Consider the following 18,751-nt stretch of genomic DNA (forward strand, 5'->3'; position numbering starts at 1 on the left):
TGCCTTCATAAAAAAGGCAACCAACCCTAATTAAAGTCTTACTCCAGCATGAATAATGGCATGGAAATGATTGTAGGAAGCCTTTAATTGATGGTTAGCTTGATAACTTATCATTCTACAATGTAATAAATATTAAAAGATGTATGAGAATATCCTTTTTTCCTGAGAAGCCTAGGAGTGTACTCAAATCTGATGCTTTCTTTTTTTTGTGAATATGGCTTCTCTTTAGTGGTTGTATGAGATACACTGCAGGAAAATCCCTTGTGATCTGGTGATCTGTATCTTAGGTTGTGTAGCCCAGGGCTAACAATTGTCCTGTTTAACAATAACACCAAGCACCACAGCTAATGTAAGATTCCCAATACATCCCATTCCTTTTCAAAGAAGCAAAGTACCAGACATAACATTTTTCAGACTAAAATATGATTAAATATATTTAAATCTTAACAATTTACAGAACAAAAGATGAAAGGTCACAAACCAGCTCCATTAACTCTGTTTCGTTTCACAGATGCCAGCAGAACTAAGCATTTCTAGCATGTCCCATTTACATAACAAGTAATAAATTGCAAATATAGCCCATAAAATATGTAAAAATAGTCCATGGAGCACAGTCTAGCCTTCTCAAATTCCCATCTGCCAAAGTAAAATCAAGCATTCGACAAAGCTCTATGAAGCATTAACTATCTGTTCTATGAAGTCATTCTATGTGGTGGAGAATTGTCTTTTTTTAAACAGAGTTTCTTCCTTCTGATATCCTCAGGAGGAGAACAAGAGCAAAGTGGGACATAGCACTCTTAAGGACGTGTGTCCCTTTCGAACACAGGATTACTGTCGAGCTTCACAAAATCAAATAAATCATTTTGTCTCATGATGCATTCCTGATTCTGTACAAATGTTGGATTCAGAGGCATTGACCTGCACCATTTAGGGCATGGCAAGCATGCTCACCACCTGAGCTTGAGAGGGGGTGGGGTGGGGGGGGGGGGGGGGGGGGGGGGGGGGGGGCGGTGGTGTTTGAAAGAGGCAGTGTTCAGAGGCACATACTGCATAAATAGTTACTTTAATCAACTTATCTGGAATGTAATGACACACCTCTGGGGCTGGAGGGACTTGAACCCAGACCTCCTGGTCCAGGCTACCATTGTACCATAAACTGCAGCAAAGTAAATTGCAGCCAACAGTAAGTCCATTCAATGTGACAAGGTGTAAAACAAGTGACTGAAACTACAGTGTTAGTTTCCTGTCATGAGAAAGTTAACCCCTAAATCTCTTAGTGGTGAAAGGGAGGATGCTTTTCACAAGATGGAGAATTCACAAAGCGGAATACATTTTACAAGCCAGACATCAGTGATCTGCATGTTGTTCCTCTGGAATAAAACATAACCCTGTTATTAGTCAAGCAAAAGTATGCAGTGCCCAATTCACATAGAGTCAGAGAGTCATTCATCACGGAAACAGAACCTTCAGTCCATCCAGTCCACACCGAACATAATCTCCACTGATACGAATCCCACACACCTGCTCCTGGACCACTTCCCTCCAAACCTTTCCTATTCATGTACTTATTCAAATGTCTTTTAAACATTATAATTGTACCCACATCCACCACTTCCACAGGAAGTTCATTCCACAAGCAAACCACCCTCTGTCTCTCATGTCTTTTTAAAATCTCTCTCCTCTCACCTTAACATGTACCCTATTGTATTGAAATCCCCATCCTAGGGAAATGTCAGCTACCATTAACTCTATCCATACCCCTCATTATTTTATAAACTTCCATAAGGTCGCCTCTCAACCTTTTACATTCCACTGAAAAAAGTCCCAGCCCTTCTACTGTACAACAAAAGGTTTGGCTGTTTAGATATAAATAATCTTCTAAACGAGATGGAAATTTTCTTGTCTATAAATTTGCTTTGGTGTATATTTCCTGCATTTTAGCATCCCTGTTATGTTTAAATAAAGGAATACATTTTCACATTTAGTTCTCCTGATGCAGAGTTTTGCATGATGGAACACATCTCAGGAACCTGTGTGGCTGCCTGTTCATGGTCCATGGTTTTCTGTCCATTTTAAATTAATGGATGGAAAATCATGAGCAGTGACTCAGGAATGCATCTGAATGCCTGAAGCTCTAATGAAGAGGTTTTACCTCAAAACCTCTCCTGCTCCATCATAGAATCCTTTCTGCGCTTTCAAATAAAATTATAAGGAGGTTCATTTCCACTTTTGGAAACTTACAATTACAGATTTATCATCCTTTATGCAGCTCAACCTCCAGGGGAAAGGAAAACTGACAGAGTGTATGATAAGTGGCTGATCCAGAACAAGGTGTTCGACCAAAACTGTCCCTATAACTTCCAAAATGAAAATTCTCACCACCTTTTTCTTTTGAGTGAAGGTGTTAACTTCGCTTTGATAACAGTTTTTTCTTTAGATAGATCGGCAAGCCAATTACATTTAGGACAAATGCAGGTAGGGCAGCTATATAGTGGCTGTTGGCGTGTGATCAGTAGTGAAAAGATTGACCAAGTAGTCCTTTCCCAGTTTAGCAGTATGAAGTCTGACCACCCCAGATGAGTTCAAATAACCCGACTTACCAGACTGCATCTCATGACAAATTAATTTTGCAATGCTTGACAATTACTGCCCATACATAAACCGTTGGCTAGTTCATAAAACATTTTAAATGATAAACAAGAGGGTATTATAAACAGATGGAAATATTTATTAAGAGGGCAAAAAACCCGTCTGAGTCTGCAATCATGTCCTGTGGTCCCAACATGTTTTAATTAGTCGATTCTGATAGATGGGCTGGATTAAGAGATTCTGGACAAAAAGCTCTCAGCTGTATTCCTAAGTCTATTTAATGAGCTACAGGAAACATTTCTTTTGCATACTTGAAGTAACCCCTGCAGTTTTTTAAATGGACATTTATTTCTAATTTGTAGTAGAGATCAGCAGTTTTAAATGGCATTGTTAAAGATTAATACAAGCTTTAAAATGAGAACTGTCAAGTGTGAGGACAATACGATGACATTGTACATCCAGTTATTTAAGATGTATGAAAAGGAGGACACATTTTATGTACTTGATTGCTTAAAAACATACCAGTATTCTTCAGTATTCTGTACACTAACTGCTGTGACTCAGTGAAAAGTATTTGCATTACATACCCAAATCCAACCAAGAATTAAACAGGCCTCTGACAGAGAGAATACTGTGTAGATGTGATCAGTGGCAGCTGCTGATGCATCCTGCTCGTAGTAACTACAATAGGATCCATTGCTCAACAGCTGCCTAATTTGGCTGAATGTTAATTCAAGTCAATTTTAATGAAGATAAAAAGAACAACTGTTAATGGAAATTCAAAGAGAGTCAGTCAGCACCTGAAACAGAAAGAGAGGTTTGATGCTTCAGTGGGAGTTTCTGTCACTGATTCAAAGGTTCCATTGGCAATATTAACCTGCCTTTTTTTTCAGGTGTGGACTGACCCACTGAGGATTTCGAGAATTTTCTGCTCCAAGCCCTTTATTTTAATGCAACAGCACAATGCCAGGAGCAGCAGCAACCCATGAATGGAATTTGTCACCACCTTCTCTGGGGCATTTTGGGATGGACGATAAATATCGGTGTACCCACCTACACCGGCATTCCATAAACAATAAAAAATAAGTTCTGAAATAGTCCTTGTAATTTCCTAAAGAACAGAATATGTCATTGCCACTTTTGGGGAGAAATTGGTGTGTTTCAGAAAAACCTTCCGATCTACTATTGTATTTTCTTGGTATGAAATGCCTTACAGTTAGGTACAGTGTAACATATCTGCATCACAATTATTAAACAAGAAATAAATATTGCAAAGACAACCACAAATGAGGATACCAGAGTCCATTCTGTTCATTTTTCAATAGAAACATACAATCTTGCAATCACAGGATATGTTTTTTGAGTGATTGCTTAGTTTTTGAGTACACTATTTGACTCAGAAAGTCATCCAGGGTTTCAACACACTAAACATGAAACGGTCGACAAAAAAACCTAAAGGGTATTATAGAATATGGTACAAAAATTGTCTTTTACCTCTTTCTACACATACCCTGCAGTCATTATTTAACTGGAAATTATTTTTCTTGGTAAGCCAAGTTTATCTGACTTGCTTTCTTATGGGGGCTAAAATGAAAGGCTTTGAAAACCCTAGCAGGGATCATGAAGTGGCATTAACCTGTACCCTTTGATTGAGAAGCAGCATGCTATCCTTGTGCGACTTGCCCTTTAGAATAATTGCTACATGCCACCAGCTCTAACTGCATTGCTCGTTGACTGTAAGCATCAGCAAAAAGAGGCCAGAATGGCAGTCTGCATGAGATCGTCATTCCTTGGAAAATCCAGCCCATATCCCTCCAAACCCTTCCTATTCATTTTCCCATCCAAATGCCTCTTAAATGTTGCAATTGTACCAGCCTCCACCACATCCTCTGGCACCTCATTCCATACACATACCACCCTCTGTGTGAAAAAGTTGCCCCTTACGTCTCTTCGATCTTTCCCCTTTCACCCTAAACCTCTGCCCTCTAGTTCTGGACTCCACGACTGCAGGGAAAAGATTTTGTCTATTTATCCTATGCATGCCCCGATAATTTTGTAAACCACTATAAGGTCACCTCTGAGCCTCCGACACTCCAGGGAAAACAGCCCCAGCCTGTTCAGCTTCCCCCCATAGTTCAAATCCTCCAACCCTGGCTACATCCTTGTAAATCTTTTCTGAACCCTTTCAAGCTTCACAACATCTTTCCATTAGGAAGGAAACCAGAATTGCACACAATATTCCAACAGTGGCCTAACCAATGTCCCGTACAGCAGCAATATGACCTCCCAACTCCTGTCCTCAATACTCTGACCAATAAAGGAAAGCATACCAAACGCCTTCTTCACTATCCTATCTACCTGTGACTCCACTTTCAATGAGCTATGAACCTGCACTCCAAAGTCTCTTTGTTCAGCAATATTCCCTTGGATCTTACCATTAAGTGTATAAGTCCTGCTAAGATTTGCTTTCCCAAAATGCAGCACCTCGAATTTATCTGAATTAAACTCCATCTGCCACTTCTCAGCCCATTGGCCCATCTGGTCAAGATCCTGTTGTAATCTGAGGTAACCCTCTTCGCTGTCCACTACACCTCCAATTTTGGTGTCATCTGCAAATTTACTAACTGTACCTCTTATGCTCGCATCCAAATCATTTATGTAAATGACAAAAAGTAGAGGACCCAGCACCAATCCTTGTGGCACTCCATTGGTCACGGGCCTCCAGTCTGAAAAACAACCCTCCATCACCACACACGGTGTTCTACCTTTGAGCCAAATCTGTATCCAAATGGCTAGTTCTTCCTGTATTCCGTGAGATCTAACCTTGCTAACCAGTCTCCCATGGGGAACTTTGTCGAATGCCTTACTGAAGTCCATATAGATCACATCTGCTGCTCTGCCCTCACCAATCCTCTTTGTTACTTCCTCAAAAAACTCAATCAAGTTTATGAGACATGATTTCCCACGCACAAAGCCATGTTGACTATCCCTAATCAGTCCTTGCTTTTCCAAATACATGTACATCCTATCCCTCAGGATTCCCTCCAACAACTTGCCCACCACCGAGGTCAGGCTCACTGGTCTATAGTTTCCTGGCTTGTCCTTAACACCCTTCTTAAACAGTGGCACCACGTTTGCCAACCTCCAGTCTTCCGGCACTTCATCTATACTCATTTAGTAACTCCCCCATTTTCTGCGGCTCCACACAAAGGATTCTCCTTAATTTTATTTGCCAAAGCTATTGCGGTTGAATAGAAAGTGAGGTCTGCAGATGCTGGAGATCAGAGCTGAAAATGTGTTGCTGGCACAGCGCAGCATGTCAGGCAGCATCCAAGGAACAGGAGAATCGACGTTTCGGGCATAAGCCCTTTCCTGAAGAAGGGATTATGCCCAAAACATTGATTCTCCTGTTCCCTGGATGCTGCCTGACCTGCTGCGCTGTTCCAGCAACACATTTTCAGCTATTGTGGTTGAATAGTTGACAATGTGTAAAAGCTGCAAAATGTATGAGTGTCAGTCTTGCCTCAGTGCCAAACCTTTAATTTCCTAGAAATTCTTAAAGGGGCAGTGCAGTATGGCTTGGAGATATCCTGAAAATCCTGCAGGAATTCAGTCTGACATGAAAAGAATAGCACTACATGGGAGAGAGAGAACACCATGGTTTTCTGTTGCTGCGTTCCAGGCCTTGGTTGATGTGGTAGAAAAGTAGAAGATAAATCCTTAATCTATAGGGGACTATGTGATCATCTTGACATATGGTCAAGTCAGTGGGAGCAGACAATAGTTAATGATGGGAGCCAAGATCCAAGGGACATGGATGCAAGGAGTTCAATGACTGACACACATGGTCAAAGCCGATCTCTCAAATGCTATATTTCTCCACATTCACCACCAGCTTCAGCCACTGTCAATCCACTACTCACTATTCAACAATGTCTAGCAAAGGTCCATCATAACCAGAATTCATTATATTCACTGTAGCTTCACATGTTTTGCACTGAGGCAAGATTGACACTCATACATTTTGTAGTTTTTATACATTGTCAACTATTCAACCACAATAGCATCACCCAAACAGATTGCACTTTGTCATAGATACTTTCTCCCTTTCATTAGATTAGATTAGGTTACTTACAGTGTGGAAACAGGCCCTTCAGCCCAACAAGTCCACACCGACCCTCCGAAGAGCAACCCACCCAGACCCATTCCCCTACATTTACCCCTTCACCTCACACTACAGGCAATTTAGTATGGCCAATTCACCTATCCTGCACATCTTTGGACTGTGGGGGGAAACCCGAGGACCCAGAGGAAACCCACGCAGACAAAGGGAGAATGTGCAAACTCCACACAGACAGTTGCCCAAGGCGGGAATTGAAACCAGGTCTCTGGCGCTGAGGCAGCAGTGCTAACCACTGTGCCACCGTGCCACCCACTAGCGGGAGACAAGGGGCTGGATTTTCCGAGGAATGATGATCTCATGCAGACTGCCCTTCTGGCCTCTTTTATTCAATGAAAGAAGGGAGCACCACATTTCTGAGAGAAGATTCAGCTCAGTGGTCAGGACTCTTTTCGAGATGAGGAACTGTAATTCAATTCTGGCTGTTCTCGTACAGCATGGAATTGTCAGAGGAAAGCAGACAGTGCCCTCCATTCACAGCAGTGAGTTGCAGTATTCCAAAATTTAAAGATCCTGACAGCTACTTGAATAACTGCTGCCAAAGTGTAAGTACATGAACTGAGAGGGTCAGGTGTTGTGCTGGGAAGGGTGCTAGCCTAAATCTTCTCCAATGTTCCATGCCGCTGCATTGACCTCTGCATGGGGAAATGGCTTCCGGAGCGAGAAATCATTGTGTCCAGACACTGACCATTGTGCACAGAGAATCTAAGCTGCAAGGAAGCCTGGAAGAAACCCTAAGGCCAGATAAATATGGGATAAGGGGGAGAGGATAGTAGAGTGTCAGCTGACAAGGGCATAGGATGCTAGATGGGTAGGGTTAGGGTGTCAAATATATCAGGTCTGAGGCATAGGATTCCATTGTGCCAGGCAAGTAGGGTGCCAGCTGGGTAGATTTTTTTTGCCCATCCCTAATTGCTGCAAAGAAGATGGTGTTAGAACATAGAACATAGAACAGCACAGCACAGAACAGGCCCTTCAGCCCACAATGTTGTGCTGACCATTGATCCTCATGTATGCACCCTGAGTTGAGCTGTCGTCTTGAATTGTTACAATCCTTGGGTTTTAGGGCACCTCAAGTGCTGTTCGGAAGGGAGTTTCTAAAATTTTAATCAGTGATTGTAAAGGTGCATCAAAAAAAATGCCAAACCAGTATAGTCAATGCCTTTGTCAGAAACTTGCAAATGGTGAACATCGGCTGCTGTTTACCTCCCAGGTGATGAAGGCTTTGTGTTTTCCAAGATGTTCTGGTAGGAGCCTTCCTGAGTTACCATAGTGCAATTGTAAATGTTGGGCAGGACGCCAAACAAGTGGACTGTCTTGGGTCGAATGGTGTCCAGCTTCTTAAGTGTTGTTGTAGTGACACACATCTAGTTAAATAGAGGATATTCTATCATACTTGTCACTTGTGCCTTGTAGATGGTAGACATGATCTGATGTTGTTTAAATCCACAGCTTTTTAAAATTGAAAATAATGCTAGGCTGCAGGTGCTAAATTAAAAAAAAATCTGAAGAACATTGATTAACAGGCCATCTAATCCATTCCAAATTGCAATTGCAATCAAACCATCATTTGAACTTAATTTATTGTTCACATTTTCCTAGAGCCGGTTTTACAGCTGAGCCCATTGTAGAATGTAGAACATGACTATGCAAGGAATGGAGGGATATGGACCCCTAGTATTAGACATTACAACTCTGGGAAAAATATTCTGACTGTAAACCCTATCTATTCTTCTCATAATTTTATAGATTTCTATCAAGTATCCCGTCAGCCTCTGCCGCTCAAGAGAAAACAACCCAAGTTTTTCTAGCCTCTCCCTATAGCTCATACCCACTAATCCAGGGAGCATCCTGGTAAACCTCTTCTGAACTTTCTTTGAAGCCTCTACATCCTTCCAAATAAGTTGGCTAGCATAAATTGAACACAATACTCTAAGTGTGGCCTCACCAAAATCTTATAAAACTGCAATATTACATCCTGACTTTTGTATTCAGTTCCCCAACCAATAAAGGTAAGCATGCCATATGCCTTCTTTACCACCCTATCCACTTGCATGGCCACTTTCAGGGAGCTATGGGCTTGAACCCCAAGATCTTTCTGTACAACGATGTTCAGAGTCCTGCCATTAATTGTATACTTTTCCTTAACATTTGATCTACCAAAGTGCAGCACCTCACACTTACACAGATTAATCTCCATCTGCCATTTCTCTGCACATATCTGCAACTGATCTATGTCCCTACTATGAAAGTTTGGTTGAGCTTCAAAAGGTCCAAAACCTCAGTAGGCAGGGAAGTTAATTGAAATTTTAATTGAAAATTTTAAGATTCCGTGAAAAGATTTTCTGATGTTGATTGCTTTACAAAATTCAAGTTTTCAAAAAACATAATGACCACTTGAATGGATTTAAAATCGAAAAAGGGTTTGTTCCATATTAAGTGTGTATGAGTGGTAGATCTATCAGAATATTGAAAGTTTAGTTTTATTTCATCATCACATGTCTGCTGAGGACTGGCCATAATGAATACTAGGTGACCAGCGATAGGGATGGCTTGGGGTTATGAGTTAGCATGGTGGGAAACATGGAGGGTGGTTGGGTGAGTGGTAAGATGTGAGGGTTAGAGGCCCAGAAGTCTTTTATAAAAGTGGGCTGAATTTTCATCGAACTAAGGTATGCCTTCTAATCAACCCACTCTAGCACACAGCCATGTGTCTATGATTACCTCAGAACTGTTTCCATTATTGGCAGACTCAACCTAATCATCTCTCCCTGGAGTGAAATAACAGGGTAGTTCATGTTGAGGTGTGTCTGCCAAGTTGTGAACTTTCGTAGTCAATTTATCTCCTTCTGTAATGCAAATGTGGCATTGAGCATGACATTATACACCAGTACACTTGTACATATTTAAAACAACAGCTCATGATTTACTCTCAACCACATTGACAGCAACTTCCATACTTTATCCATTTCTGATATGCAATTATTACACATGCAAATGTTAAGCCCACTGCTACTACAAGATAATCCAATCTCTCCTCTAGCTTAAAGTCCCACACCACCTCTGAATAACAAAATAAATTATGGAAAGTCTAACAAATCGACAGAATGTGACCCAAAGCATTATCTCCAGGTACAAATATAGAGACAATAACTCATTTAGTCATAGAATCACTTACAGCACAGAATGAACAATGCAATCAGCCCACATTCTCCACTCTAACCCTAAACGCTGGTACGTATTTCCTAGGACATAGAAGCAAGAGTAGGATCAGGCCATTTGACGCTATCAGCTAGCCACACCTTTCAATTAGTTCATGGCTGATTGGATTGTAATCTCAATCCGCTTTCCTGTTTGTCTTCCATACATCCCAACACTCTTGTCCATGAAAATCGATCTAACTCAACCCTGAATAAGTTCAATTACCCAGCCTGCAATGATTTCTGCAGGGGCGAATTTCACAATAATGCTTTGAGAGAGAAAAAAAATCTGCTCATCTATGAAAAGGTACATCTCTTATTTTTAAATTATGCTTCTTAGTTCTAGTCTTTACACAAGGGTCTACTAAATCGAGTCCGCACAAAACCTAACATGTTTCCATGAGGTTATTTCTTACCTTTCTAATCTCTAATGCATATCTGCTCAATCTGAACAACCTTTCTTTATAAGATCAGCCATCAATTCCAGGAATGAATAGGGTCAACCTTCCTTGACATGTTTCAATATTTTTGATTTTATTTATTTATTTATTGTGTTGTTTTATTAATTTATAGGTCATAGGTTTTATTGGCTAGGCCAGCATTTATTGCCCATCCTTAAATCCCCAGAAGGCAATTAACAGTCACTATGTTGCTGTGGATCTGAAGTCACAGACTAGATAACCACAGCAGTTTTCTCCCTAAAGGACATTCGTGAACCAGATGAGTTTTTCCGACAATCGTCAATGGTTTCCTGGTCAATATTAGACTCTTAATTCAACCCAACTCTTCATGCCATCCAAATTTATAGGATTGTTAAGAAGGCGTATGGTGTGTTGGCTTTCAGTAATAGGGGGATTGAGTTTAAGAGCTGTGAGGTTATACTGCAGCTCTACAGTGCCCTGGTTAGACCACTCTTGGAATATTGTGTTTAGTTCTGGTCGCCTCATTAAAGGAAAAATATGGATGCTTCAGAGAAGGTGCAGAGGAGATTTACCAGGATGCTGCCTGGACTAGAGGGCATGTCTTATGAAAAAAGGTTGAGGGAGCTAGAGCTTTTCTCAATGGAGTGAAGAAGGATGAGAGGTCTACAAGATGATGAGAGGCATAGACAGAGACATTTTCCCATGGCGGATATGCCTAACATGGGGTAATTGGTAATTGGAGGAAGGTTTAGGTGAGATGTCGGAGGGAGGTTCGTTACACAGAGAGTGCTGGTTTCCTGGAAAGCACTGCAGGCAGTGGTAGTAGAGTCAGATACATTAGGGACATTTAAGCAACTTTTGGATGGGAAGATAGTACAATGAAGGGTCTGATCTTAGAGTAGGGTAAAAGGTTGGCACAACATCGAGGGCTGAAGGGCCTATACTGTGCTGTACTGTTTTATGTTCAAATTCCACCATCTGCCATGGCAGGATTCAAATCCCACCCAATCCCCCAGAACATTAATCTGGGTCTCTGGATTAATAGTTTAGTAATAATACCATTAGGCCATTGCTTTCCCGAGGGTCTAAAATGATTATATCTCTTTGTGGTCATCCAATTTCCATTTTAAATCATTGGTCATCTCTGTTTCCATCATCCATTTGGATAGTGGGTGACAGGGCATACCCATTTGTTATGTAAAAATAGTTCGCCCTCATATAACTATGCATCTTGAAATGATTATAACTGATGGCAATACTGGACAACTCAGATCCCAAAGAGAAACTTGGTTCAATAGACCATAAGTTTAGCTTTTCTTTTTGCTTTGTCAGTGAAAATCAGTCAGTATTCATAAGAGTGTAACAAAATAACTTAAGTTTATTACACAATACAAGGCATAAACTGTATTACCACAACAAAAAAAACTACTGGATAATCTCATTACAAACATCAGAAAGAAACATGTATTCCTTCTATCCTAGAAATACTCTTAAAGCATCAAACCTGAGTGAAGAGTCATATTATGGTTAAGCTTCTTGAACAGCAGTAATTAGTTCCTTTTTGGCAAATATCTGTGCATTCACCAGACGCTATTCTCTTCAGTTATCATTTCTTCCAAAAGCCCTTAAAATAAACTGCTAACTCAGCACATTGTTTCTTACAATGTTTAAACATATGTCTTTAATATCCTCAACAGTCAACCTCAACAGTCTTCTGCTTCTGTGCCTTTCTTCCCACTGATTCTTAAGCACCTCAAGACTTCACCCCTTCTCCAATAACAGCACCTTTACTGGGCGTCTTCCAGCATGCACCTTCTTCTGGCTTCTCTCTCTCTTTGTCAGGTGCTCAAAACAATTATCTCCCTGGGTGACTTGCTGATCATTTAGCTGAAACTACGTGACTTTTTGTTAAGCCATTTTGGCCTCACTCCACTTTAGCTCCCAAATTCTCAAATAATTATGATACTACATTGTTAATTTTCATAACAATCTCTTGCCTCCTTCCAGAAGTGCCAAGGTCAGTTCTAAGCCACTGCAACTGCTTAATGAAAATATTATAGGTGGACTGAAACAGGATTCTCATGTGAGAATGGTCTGATTCTTGACTCAAACATGAACATTCGATTGCATATGCCCTGCAGTCATGGAATCATCTGCTGATTGGAACTGCTATTCCTTGTTCTTCTCCTCTTTCTATAACAATGGCCCTAAATTGTGGTTTATTTTTCTGCATTGATTTATATTGGATTCTCAAACATTGTGTCAGTTGGGATACAGATAAAGAATTGACAATGCTAAATGGCACCAAAGCAAAAATCAAGCTTTGGACTGTATCAGATTTGACAAGCGATCCTCTACCTGAATTATATATATAAAAAAACCATGTGCGTATTCATTTATGGCATGGGTTTGTTGGGCTGTGTTTTCATGCATCCAATTATTTTGCTACAAAAGGTGGACATTTAAAAATGACAGATGGCTCCTGATTCTAGGATTCCTGCCCCCATTCCCAACTGATAGGAATTTTGTAACCCTGGGATAAGGATGCGTGTAATGAGTCCAGCAATCCCACCCTTGCCTATGCCATTGCATTTTAGATATTTTACTACTTTCATGAAGTCAAGCCCTTTTGTCTAAAGATGTGATCCATGGCACTTTAGACAAGCACTATGAACCTTGGGGGTTGTGGATTGGTAACATTTTGATAGATGTGTTTAAATTGTTGGCCGTCTAGAAAGACAAGTGTAGCAGATACATGGGAACACTCCCATCTTCTAATTCCCCTCCAAGCCACTCCGTATCCTGACTTCGAAATGTATTGCCATTCTTTCATTGTTGCTGAGTCAAAATCCTGAAATTCCCTCCCTAATGGCATTGTGGGTCAACCCACAGCAGGTGGACTGCTGCCGTTCAAGAAGGCAGCTCACCACCACCTTCTCAAGGGCAACTACGGACAGGCAATTAATGATGGCCCAGCGAATGACACCCACATCCCACATAGGAATAAAAAATTCAACTGCTATAATTAGATGCTGCATAATAAGCTAAATATGTTTTAATATAGTAATTGATCATTGGGCTCTGACCTGACAAGTGACATTTGGTATAGCTTTGTCTCTAGCAGGTAACATTAGAAACTCATCATTGATGTTTTGGCATGGAAGTATCCAGCAGAGATTCATTACAGCCAACTATTATGAACAAACATTCCATTTTCCAGGCTGTTAAGTAGCTGGGCTAACATTAAGCTATCAGGTTACAAACAGCTCCATGCTCATCGAGAAGTGTCATGCTTCAAGTGATTTGAGATACGATGGACTGTGAGACTTTAAAACCCTCAGGTGATGGGCTGTGATACAGTGACAATGTCATAAGCATATCTCTTTAAGTGTATGGTGACATACTGAAGTGAATCATAGCACAACAATTAAATTGTGTAAGTGCTTACATAGCTTAACACACTTTATCTAGTGGGTAGACGTCTTCTTCATCCTTCAACAGTATTGAGAATCTGAATATGTGATATCTGACTATGTTTTTTCACCCTTTTGTTGATTTAAAGTTGAACAATTGGCTGAAGCCTTGAAACTCTCGACCAGGAGAAACTACTATAGGATATCTGGGCAAGAATTGAGTGTGAGTGGCAGTTGACGTGAGTGTTAGAGTTCATTGACAGAACTGGATCAGTGTCCCAGTGAACGAAGATTAGGTCTTTGAACCTGCTAGCCTTTACATCCACTGTCCTCTGTCCCTGCCTTGGGCTTGCTTCCAGAAGTGGTAGCCCCATCTATATGTCACCCTGACCTCATGATATAAATGAGGGTACAATTGGGCTGGAGATGGGATCCCAGTGTCAGAAAATGACCTTATGCATAATTCATGCAATAATCAAAATCAAGGTCCTTATGTCAAGCTCTAGTGGGTGACATTTAATAATTTCTAACGAAAAGCTTTTTTTTTATATTCATGGAAGGCATGAACATTTTCTGACTACATTGCTTTAATGCTTTGATGGTCACTGGGGTTGTAAATGCTAAAAATTATGGCTTTAATGAAGCTGAATGTTACTAAATGCAGAACTGCGTTGCCAAGAATTTTAGTAATAGGAAGAGGATTTCAATAAACTGAGGGTAATTCTAGTCAATTTACACATTTTAAAAAATAAAACAGTTCAATTAATCATTTCATTCAGTGGTTTAATCCAAACCAAAAGAGAAAACATTTCACACAAACATGGATTTTAAACAAAATTGATTAGATTTCTCTCATGCATTATCATCTCCAGGTGAGATTTAGCAGAGGATTGACCATGTTTAATGTGCTGAGCAGTAGAAACAAGATAATTGGGGAACATTTTATGCTTAGAGCAGAATATCACATTAAGGATATAGCTTGTTCAAGAATTCTACATCATGTCAAAAATTAAGTAATTCCATACAAAGCAACTCAAAACGGGTTCACTTTGCCTGAAATTCTCTCAATCAAAAATGTACAGGAATAGATTCCGACTGCCTTATATGATGGGATTAACTGTTAAGGGGTTTGCTTCTATTTAATTATCTGAAGGTGACATGAATAGGATTTTCCCAGTCTAATTTCTATATAATTGGAAGAAATGGTGTGGTGTTGAGCCCTGGGTTGCCATGCCTTTTTCAATTGATGAAGTGGGAATAATGAAAAGGGATTCTGTTTGGCTGCCTTCTGCACAGTTGGAATGGATGGGAAGGAGCTTGATCTTTCTGACTCGTTGACAGCGCACAGGAAGCTACACAAGTGCGTTCTGACAACAGACTGTGCGGAAGCATGGAGCTCTGCTGTTGAGATCTGTGCCGAATTCTGAACTGTTCTTGTTGGTGCATACACCCTTAAAGATTCAGTTAATTCTACAATATAATGGATTGGTGTAGCTGAGCTCCTTGTTTTCAGTGGGGTATGATCACCTAATAAAATTGTTCATTAGTTTATGAAGGAAATAAGATGGCACTGCCAGAATTGGTAGAGTGATTATGTCATTCCATTGTTAACAACTTCTAAAACAAACCTTTGTCTTTAAAGAATAGTTAAAAAAAAAACGGAAACTGCACTGGAAAGGTTTACATTGCAGTAGATGGTACATTTTGGCAGCTAAAAACAAGCTTAGCCTCTTTGGAAAACTCCCCATTGAGATAACAAAACCCTTTTGAGTGAAAATGAAGAGAAACTTCACCAGTGGTGTGGTGCTGACTGTATAATGTCAGGTTATGATCCAGTCTCTGCTGAGGGGGAGAGAGAGCGTGCATGAGTGTGTGCGTGAGTGTGTGTGTGTGTGAGAGAGAAAGAGAACCCAGGTTGCTGACCTACAGTTGGTTATGCTCATGGCTCTTGTTGAAAAGTGCTTGGCTGAATGGACATCTGGTGAGGACTGCATTAGGCTCATACATGATACATGCACATATTCATACAACCTGGCAGGACATATTGTAAAATCTGTTGGCTAAAGAATGGTGAAAATACCAAAAGAGTTTCTGGCACTTGAGGAACCATGAACCAACTTATGTTTGTCCCTTCAAAAGAAAAGGATAAAAAGGAAGATTTTCAAAGAATTTGTATCTTTGATGTGCTGATCCATTTCTGTGAGCTGTTGAACTGCAAACACATTATGGCCAAAACTTGAATCCCAGCTGTAGATGTAAGGTTGCTACCATTTATTGAGCAGAATTTACCTCCAGAGCTAAATATTGTAGGTAAGATGAGAAACTGACATGAGCAACACTATCCTACAGAAATTCTTTCCCCCTCTGGAGCTTTCTGAGTTCCATTCTCGTAAATTGAAGAAGTAATTTTGGCAGAAGGTGGCAGAAGTACAGGGAGGAAAAAAAGAGCAAAATATTTAATTCTAAAAACAACACTCAGAACTTCAGAAGCAATTACAACTTCCATCTGAGTTTGAGAGAACTATCAGTGAGCACTGTTCTTAATGCTGTTATTGACTTGCTATATTGATTGCTGAGGGCCAAGTGTAGTTCAGTAATAAATTAGGATTTTTTTAATGTACTTCTATCAGTGTTTTAGTGTTAACTGAATGTTTCCCTGCTGCAACATATCCCATCTTAGAGAAACACACTGTTGCAGTTATCTTGGTTTGAAATAAGAATCCTGTTGGTGCCAAGGGTTTTGTGTCGCCATTCTGTTGTGTGTGAGAATAATTCAGGCCACACAAGACATTTTTTAGTGCTATTTTCTATTCAGCTTTGAACAAATGACAATAACCACAATTTAGTATGATGGATGTATCTTAGAAACACTTAACATGAAACACTCTGCAAAAAATATAAAAATTAGTTAATAGGTAGCAAACTTTCTGCATCAAATGGGATTGCAATTTTTTGGAGATGTGGGAACAATGACATGATGACAACAATCTGATCACCTCAAGCACAAGGCAGCTCAGTCCCATTTAGGGCTGAATTAAATGGAACTTCACCTTCAAGAGGAAATGTACAAATCCAGCAGATGGTCATATAGATGTTTCCTTATTCTTACTCCTGATGCTTTCAATGAAAACAAAAATTTACTTTAAATACAGTTCTTTTTAAATGTAAGAAGTAAATCTCCTCGTCCACCATTCTGATTGCTACTGGTACATTATTCAAGAAAAATCATAAAACATAGCAGCAGAAGTAGACCATGCAGCCCAATGAGTCTGCTTTGCCATTCAGTAAGATCATGCTGATCTGATGACTCTCAACTCCATTTCCCTGCCTTTTTCCCTTACTGATTAGTAATCTGTCTAACTCAGCCTTGAGCAAACTTAACAGTCTCTGCAACTCAGCTATAGTAAAGAATTCCACAGATTGACAAGCTTCTGAGAGAATAAATTTCTCCTCACCTCTTGAATGTGTGATGCCTTACTCTGAGATTATAGCCTTTGGTCCTGGACTCTCCCACAGGGGAAACAATCTCTCCACATCTTGCCTGTCAAGTCCCCTAAAAATCTTGTATGTTACAATAAGGTCACCTTAACAACATCATCCCTCATCTTTCAAAATATCAATGAGTACATACCCAGCCTATTTAACCTCTCTGCATTAGAAAATCTTCCATACCCAGGATCAGCTTTGTGAACCTTCTCAGGATTGCCTCCAATGTCAGTATATTCGACTTTCAAAAAGAGACCCAAAACTGTTCACAATGTTCCAGCTGTAGACTGACGAGAGCATTGCATAGATTTTAGCAAAACATCCCTACATTGAAAGTCCATTTCCTTTGAGCGAAAGGCCAGCATTTCATTTGCCTTCTCTAATGTCTGAACTTGGATGCTAGCATTTTGTGATTCATGAATAAAGACACTCGAATTCATCTGTTCTGTAGGTGTCTGCAATTTTTCTCCCTTTAAATAATTTTCAGCTCCTCTGTTCTTCCTCCAAAGTGCATAACCTCACATTTTCCCACACCATATTCCATTTACCAAGTTTCTGCCCACATTTTAACCTGTCAACATCTATCTGCAGGTTATTTGTGTCATCTTCACCCATTGCCTTCCCTAACTATTTTTTGTGTCATTTGCAAACTTGGCAAAAATTTACTTTCTTTATTCCAGTCATTAATCTATATTCAGCATAATTGTGGCCCCAGTACTGATCCTTATGGCACTCCACTAGGTTGCCATTCTGAAAATGCCCTCTTGTTATAGGAAACTAAATTGATGCACTCTATGAATTTTTCCTCATGGCTACCTCTCTCAATCTGACCATCCAAACTTACATGAAGGTAAGCACTATCCCTGATGAACGTACTACATTAGTCCCTACATTCTCTGTCCCCCAGTGTAGCTCCTGTTAGCAAACCTTTAGTCTATCAGTATCTTCTTTCCCTTTTTTGTTTCCTTCCTCTATCCAACCGAAGACCATTTATTGTATTATACTAATTCCAACCACAATGTTACCCCACTACCTTTTCCTTCCCGAATGTTCTTTCAATAAGTCACAATCTTGAATGTTTAGTTCCCAGCATCGATCCCCTCATAACCACATACCCATTAAGCTGTATCTTAATTCATTTTTTGTTCTGAATACTATGTGCATTCAAGTAAAGAGCCATTAGCTTTGGCCTTTTACTATCTTTTCCTCCTTTGACCATACTTACTGCTGACTTTCTTTGCTTGTATACTGTGTCTGTTCTGTCCCACTCTGAGTGCCGCAATCCAAATAGCTGTCCTGTAATTCTGCCCTATCCTCTTACTTTAGTTTTAATCTGCTTTGTCTTTTTAGCACTTGTAGATACCTTTTCTATATCCTTCCAACACTTTATCAGCTCAAGGCAGGTGACATTTCTTCACATTATGTGCAAAATGCTCATACTTGCTTGCATATATAGAGGCT

The 18,751-nt window shown here is 40.1% G+C and overlaps 1 protein-coding gene across 13 annotated transcripts in view; it reads right to left on the minus strand.

Moving 5' to 3' along the window:
- The window catches only part of celf4 (CUGBP, Elav-like family member 4), a 1,190,565-nt gene that overhangs the window by 978,042 nt on the left and 193,772 nt on the right, over nucleotides 1-18,751 (minus strand). The window lies entirely within an intron of this gene.

This window comes from Chiloscyllium plagiosum, unplaced genomic scaffold, assembly GCF_037043375.1.
Source record: "Chiloscyllium plagiosum isolate Xiang-an unplaced genomic scaffold, Cpla_swu_hap1 HiC_scaffold_1, whole genome shotgun sequence".
Lineage (NCBI taxonomy): Eukaryota > Metazoa > Chordata > Chondrichthyes > Orectolobiformes > Hemiscylliidae > Chiloscyllium > Chiloscyllium plagiosum.